We start from the raw sequence: 7,638 nt of genomic DNA on the forward strand, positions 1-7,638 counted from the left end.
GGCATAACGTATCTCCTTTACATTACACCGCCGCAAGTTTTACGGCAAGTGCTTTGTGAATCAAGCACTTGCCCGTAAAACTTGCGGCGGCGTAGCTTAAAGTCCACCGGCGCAAGCCCGCCTAATTCAAATGATCCATGTAGGGGGTGTGGATCATTTAAATTAGGCGCGTTCCCGCGCCGTTCGTACTGCGCATGCTCCGTCTCGAATTTTCCTGCCGTGTATGCGCAAAATTACGTCGCAAGTACGTCATGGTTTCGACTTTAACGTAAATGGCGTCCAGCGCCATTCACGGACGACTTACACGCAAATGACGTAAAATTTTCAAATTGCGACGCGGGAACGACGGCCATACTTAACATTGAGTACGCCACCTAGGGGGCATGTTTATCTTTACGCCGCGTAACTCTTACGGAAACAACGTAAAATCACTACGACGGGCAATCGTACGTTCGTGAATCTGCGTAACTAGGCATTTGCATATTCTACGCCAACCGCAATGGAAGCGCCACCTAGCGGTCAGCGTAGATATTGCACCATAAGATACAACAGCGCTGGCCTTCGTATCTGAGACATGTTTAAGTGTATCTCAGTTTGAGAATACACTTAAACATACGACGGCCTTAGATTTGGACTTACGTTGGAGTATCTGCTGATACGCCGGCGTAATTCTATGTGAATTTGGCCCATCATGTCCAAACAGCCTCACCTCTTTAATCCACCCCTGTGAATGTACTCCTTAAAAAAAAAAAAGGTGACCAGATTTTTAAATGAAATCAGGGACATTTTTTTTTTTTTTGGCAAATGGTAAACTATTTCATAAGCATATTTTCCCCAAATGATATATGCAGTGTATGTGTTTATGGAATGATTGTATGATATATATGTTATTTCTCACATTTCCTTCATGCAAGATGCTTCTTAGAATTTTTTGGTGATAGGACTACTAAATGCTAAGAAAAAAGATAGAAAAAAAAATTGGAGGGAGGGATGGGGTGGCAAAATTCAAATCTACTCCATTCAGTGGCGGCACCAGCCAATTATTTTTTTGGGGGGGGGTGCCATGGTGGTGCTTGAGGTGAGAGTGAAGATGCTAATGCAGCAGGCTCCCGCACACCCTTGGATGTGGCCAAAAAGTGGGTGTGCCCAGCAACCGAGTGGCCTGAAAGTGGAGGTTTCTTCATGGCGTACAATAGTGATCAGTATGTCCTGGCCTCTGTATACCAATACACAACTCTACACTTCAAGTGCAATGGTAAAACCTATAAAATAATATCCAGTGCAAATCAACCAATGTATTGCAATATAGTAGTGATGGTGTCACCCCCTCTGCAAAAATATTTAGAGAAATTGCAGAGCTTCAATGTGCAAATAATTGTGAAGCCCCCTACATACAATATTAATAACAGATGCAAATCAACACGTGTATTAGGACATAGTAGTAATGGTGTCACCCTCTCTGCAGAAGGTAGGACTTATTGCAGAGCTGCAATGTGCAAAATCATAATAAAATGTACAATTGATGTACATATTTTTAGTTATTATAAATAGGGGTTTCACCACTATTTGCACATTGCAGCTCTGCAATGAGAGAAATAGTAAGTACATATAGAGCTTACACAGTAAATTAAGGGATAAACCCAAACACATTACCGTCCCAGGTAGAAAAATGAATATATGTTCCCGATTGGGGAGGGTTATGGGACTGTGCGAATGCAGTTGGGATATATGATATGAATCAAAGAAGATTTGCTGAGGTACCGCAGATATCATACATAGTAGACAAAACTTGTATGCGTAAAAAATATAATTTAATTTAATTCACATTGATCATATGAACACACACATGGATAAAAAACATGATCACATGAGATATTTAAGTTCACCATATGTAGGGTTACAGATAGGCGTATGCAGAGGGTCCAACATGTTTCGCCCTTTCGGGCTTCTTCAGGGACAAAAATGCATATTATATAATCTATAAATAGATAAGAACATGTAAGTATGGTACAGTTTACAATTTCACATGATATACAGATCAATGACCAACTGCAGAGAAAGACGCAGTTTTTAAGCTGCCAAAGTCAACGTGTTTACTATGAAAACCAATAAACTAGAAATACATATAAAAAAATAAAACTAGAGTTTATGTCTGCCGACACTGTCAGAAGGTAAACGCCCAGAGCAACAAATACCTCAAATGTGATCGCACATCGAATTCCCAGGCGTAGCCGTCAAAGAGTGCTAGATAGATTAGCAAAGTACAGCACACTTCATGGACAATCCACAAGTCGCGCAGGGGAGCACATGGAGGCAAGTTATATTTAGATAATATAATCTAATATTTATAGAGAGATATATGAAGTAAAAGATGTGATGGAGATGGGCGTTTTTACTGGTTAGCAGAAATGTTAGAGGTAACTAGAAAAGATACAATTTCTGGGGAAATTGTGCGACGTGGTCTTGCCTCCACCAATACTTCTGACTGGAGACGGTGCCTCTGGAGATGTAAATGTGATCCAACAGTGTGTCGATCCAGTTCGGTCCATTGCCCCATCAAAAACTGCTCCATCAAAAACTGCTCCATCAAAACTGCACCATCAAAACTGCACCATCCTATTTGCCCCATCAAAAACTGATTGCTATGGAGTGGTTGCTACGGACTGGTTGCTACGGACTGGGTGCTATGGACGGTTGCTATGGACTGGATGCTATGGAGGGTTGCTATGGAGTGGTTGCTATGGAGCGGTTGCTATGGACTGGTTGCTATGGACTGATGGCTATGGACGGGTTGCTGTGGACTGGTTGCTATGGACTGGTTGCTATAGACGGTTGCTATGGAGTGGTTGCTATGGAGGGTTGCTATGGAATGGTTGCTATGGACTGGTTGCTATGGAGTGGTTGCTATGGACGGTTGCTCTGGATTGGTTGCTATGGACTGGTTGCTATGGACCGGTTGCTATGGACCGGTTGCTATGGACTGGTTTCTATGGACTGATGGCTATGGACTGATGGCTATGGACTGGTTGCTTTGGAATGGTTGCTCTGGAGTGGTTGCTATGGACTGGTTGCTATGGACTGGTTGCTATGGACTGGTTGCTATGGACGGTTGCTCTGGATTGGTTGCTTTGGACTGGTTGCTATGGACCGGTTGCTATGGAGGGTTGCTATGGACTGGTTTCTATGGACTGATGGCTATGGACGGGTTGCTATGGACTGGTTGCTTTGGATGGTTGCTTTGGAATGGTTGCTCTGGAGTGGTTGCTCTGGAATGGTTGCTATGGACTGGTTGCTATGGACTGGTTGCTATGGACGGTTGCTCTGGATTGGTTGCTATGGACTGGTTGCTATGGACGGTTGCTCTGGATTGGTTGCTTTGGACTGGTTGCTATGGACCGGTTGCTATGGAGGGTTGCTATGGACTGGTTTCTATGGACTGATGGCTATGGACGGGTTGCTATGGACTGGTTGCTTTGGACGGTTGCTTTCGAATGGTTGCTCTGGAGTGGTTGCTCTGGAGTGGTTGCTATGGACTGGTTGCTATGGACTGATTGGTATAGACTGGTTGCTATAGACTGGTTGCTATAGACTGTTGCTATGGAATGGTTGCTATGGTCTGGTTGCTATGGAGGTTTGTTATGGACTGGTTGTTATGGACTGGTTGCTATGTATGGTTGCTATATGCAGAGCATGCAGAAGTTACGCAGAGCCAAAAAAAACTGAGCCATATCACCTCACAGTGTGTGGGGAGGAGCTATAGAAAGCCCTCACAGATGTGTGTATGAAGGTTTTTACCTCAGCGTCTCCTAGGAAACCAATATAAACATATGCAAGCAGCTAAGCAGAGGAAAGTTCCCTCAGCCTTGTGTGGGAGGAGCCAACTCACCTCACAGCTGTTTGTGAGCAGTGTTAAACTCCTCAGCGTCTCCTAGGAAACCAGTTGTTTGGTTTGCAGCCTCTCTGTAAACACAGCAGAAATTGAGGTTTTTATTTTTAATGCATGTCCTGTTCAAATGGTTGTATTTTAAAAACTATAAATCGTACAGCGAATATCTTTATATTTTACGAATCACAAGACCCAGGCCTACATGATGTATAGTATGTCTCTGAAATAATAAAATTGAAGGCACAGTCGCAGTTTACAAATTCCAAAGCAGATTTTCGTTTTCTAAACTTTGACCTCCATTGACTTCCATTGAAATTAAGGATGCGTAGGTTGCAAACAAATTATCATATTGTGAAAACGGTTTTGATCAATCGCTTAGCGTGAACACGTGTGGTGGCAGCAGGGATAGCTGAACGTTTTGATATAAGATTTGTGTAGGTCGGCTTGAAAATGAGGGAGTGGTCGCAGTTTACAAATCATGTGCTGATTTTTCCGTTTTTGACATTTCACACTCTAGCTCTCCCCATTCATTCCTATGGGAAAATTTCGCCGCAAAAATTATGATACGTTCCACAAAGTAATAGCCCACCGATCGGGAACAATCCGCACGATTCGATATATTACTCGTCTATGTAGTGTAAAAACTGTGGGAGGAGTTAGGGTGGCAAATTTGGCTATAATAAGAATAATATATATGTGTGATAATAAGTGATCTTGCTATGCAAGACCACTTAATAACCAAAATATTATGCATGCTATTAATGCATGCAGTAATAGTACTAAAAAAGAATAATAGTGATGATGGTAAAGATGGACCATTAAAGGGTCTATTTGGAAGATGTATAGAAATCTAAAAAGCTTTTATATAAAAGTGTATCTAAAGCAAGCATCTGCTTGTATATATTTTATCCTTTTAGGCTTATGTTTTGGTGCAAAATATGCACCATACAAACGTGTCATAATGGCAGTTTCAGAAATCATAATAAATACAACTTGAATAAAATTACATACCAAGTTTCAATTGGGTGGATTGCTTGTGAAGAGATGTTAAAGTGTAAGTAACACACTGAAAAGGGGCTGATTGGAGCCAGGTGCACCGGGCGTATTTAGCAATCTGAAGTAATTACACATATGGATACATGTTAAAACCTCATAGGAAAAAACAGAGACAATGAAAGATATACTAGAAATAAGAGAGAGGGTGTAGGATATGTGTGTAAATACCTCCTAAGGCAGCTCCAATATGGAAGGTTGGTAAATATTTAAACCCCAAATGGGGTGCAGGGATAGACCAGTGCCACAGCTGAACATCCACTAAAGGCAAAAACAGGGAAAAAGTAAATATAAAATAAAAATATAATTAGAAAAGGGATCCAAGGGAGCAAGTTCCCTTATGGAAATGTTTAAATAGTAATGCAGAGAGACGTATGGCTAAACTCCATATGTAGGAGGAAGGCATCGCAGAGACTCGGAGTCAGTAAGGGTAAGAGATTAACATAAATTACCTTGGTGTGGTGGCTGGTATAAGCATGGTCTACCTGCGATGGCCTGAGCAGATTGTTTCTGCTGGATGTGCTGCTTATGTACTCCCCATGTCCTCTGACGTAACAAACGTCAGAGAACTAGTGTGGGCGGGCAGAGCGTGTCAGGAGAGGTGTGGGGAAATCCTCTCCTGTCAAAGCTGTGTGGGGAACCGCCCATCGGGGAGGACGGTGTAGTCACGCCCTCTGGGCGGGATGGGAGAGCGGCAGTCCGTCTCCACGGCGATGCGGTCACCCAAAGCACAGCAGATGTGCTCGGAGAGCGGATGACCACAGCATCATGGCCTCCGCCATGATTTAGAGAGATCTGGTGGTCACCCCTGGGCGCCCAACTGGCGAAAACCGTGGATGTCGGATGGCAGTGCATGTAGTGGCTGGAGAGACAGCCTGATTGACGGCAGACGCACGGGGATGTGTCATCCGAAGTTACACATAGAGGCATGTGCAATCCCCGGGCAGAAGAGCTATGACACGAGACAAACAAAAAGAGAAAATATTTACAAGTGCAGCAAACTATACTGTAGTCAACAGTATAGCATGTTGAAAATATACTTGTATAGCTAAATGTCATCAAAGATGCTCAAATCGTGCACCCTTTTAAGGTGACAGTCTCTTAAAACGCTTCATTCAAATACATCAAAAAGTTGCTATCATAGCAAGAAGAAAATGTATTTGGATCGTCTCTGTGGAATTTTACTATCCACAAAGGCTGAAGCTGGGAACTTTGTATATCATGCAAATAATTGAATGGAACCTGACTGAGCTCCATATGGTGTTATGAGGAGCGGTCAGGTACTAAGAGGGCCAATGATGGATCTAGGTGCAGAAACCCATATGTAGAACAGCTGGAATGTGGGTACACAGTGGGATATGTATAGTACCGCAGTGTCAGGTATGACACTGTGTTAGGAGAGAGGGGGGGTAATGTAAAAACCTCCAATATATGTAAAAAGATGAAGAAACACTAATAAAAAATATGAGATAGGGAAATGATGGATAGCCCCATTAAAATACGGTATATCCGGTATTTTTACAGAAATGATTTGTAGCTCATGATGTCGTTAAGGCCGGGGTATATGGTGGCTCTTAACGTATAGATCCAGTGAGCTTCTAGTTGGAGAAGGCGTTTGTCAATCTCACCGCCTCTCTCATTGGGTGCGATGTGCCCGAGGGCGAAGAAGCCCATCATGTCCACATAGTGCCCATGGAGTAGCCCCATATGTCTGCTGATAGGGGTTTCAAGCAGTTTTTTATTCACTGCCGACACATGGTCGTGTATACGGCAAAAAAAGTTGCGTTTAGTTTTGCCGATGTAAAGTCTCCGCAATTACACATTATCATATAGATGATTCCTATGGTTTGGCATGTGGCTCTAAATTTAGGTGTACATATGTCACCGTTGGGCAGGAGAATACTGCTGCCTTTGATGATGTGGCGACAATGGTTGCATTTCATGCAAGGATAGGTGCCTGTTTGTGTAGGTTTAGGTACCAATTGGGTAGAGTAGTGACTAGATATAGCATTGTCTCTTATTGATCTAGACCGTTTGAATGTAATTTCTGGATGGTTGTTTACAAACCTATTAATTTTACTATCTGCGGTCAAAAGATGCCAGTATTGACTATATATAGATTTTCCTTATTTTAGAGTGCTGTCTGCTGTACCTAGTTATCACACGGGTAGTATTGGAAGTCTTTTTCTCTTTTGGTACATATAGGAGTGTATACACCAAAAAAACGCGCTATCACAACACCATTAATTCAGGCAGCAGCTAGCGTGTGATGACAGGAAAAATAAAACGATATAAAAAGCCGCGCCAAATATCAAAATAAATATAATAGTTAAACAGTCCACAGATGGTATAAATAGTAGTGGATTTTCAACTGGTTCTCCAGCAGAGACAGAATCACTGTATTAATCAGAGGCTGATTTGCATGTAGAGATGTTAACTTTTCAATGCACCTGGTGACCTTGCATACAATGTGTGAGATCCCACCACCGGAATTGTATATCAGCTTACCAGATAGCAAGCCTTTAGTGCAGTTGGCTATAGCCCAGCCACGGCCTTTAAATCCCCGGGGCTAAGATGTTTCAAGATTCCCAGTCGAAATGGCAGCCTTGATGTTGAAAGTGGTGCGTGTTTGCGGTTTGGGACGCAACCCAACTCATCAATACCACAGTTAAAACGACAATCGTAACCCAATCTGGCTC

The 7,638-nt window shown here is 42.6% G+C and overlaps 1 long non-coding RNA gene across 1 annotated transcript; it reads right to left on the minus strand.

Moving 5' to 3' along the window:
• Window positions 1–3,920: 3,920 nt before the first annotated feature.
• Window positions 3,921–5,514, minus strand: LOC120943570. The gene is made up of 4 exons (XR_005750302.1): window positions 5,392–5,514; window positions 5,111–5,200; window positions 4,898–5,000; window positions 3,921–3,960 (listed from the first exon to the last, which is right to left on the minus strand). It is a non-coding gene; the product is annotated as an uncharacterized LOC120943570 (long non-coding RNA).
• Window positions 5,515–7,638: the final 2,124 nt, after the last annotated feature.

This window comes from Rana temporaria, chromosome 6, assembly GCF_905171775.1.
Source record: "Rana temporaria chromosome 6, aRanTem1.1, whole genome shotgun sequence".
NCBI classification, from domain to species: domain Eukaryota; kingdom Metazoa; phylum Chordata; class Amphibia; order Anura; family Ranidae; genus Rana; species Rana temporaria.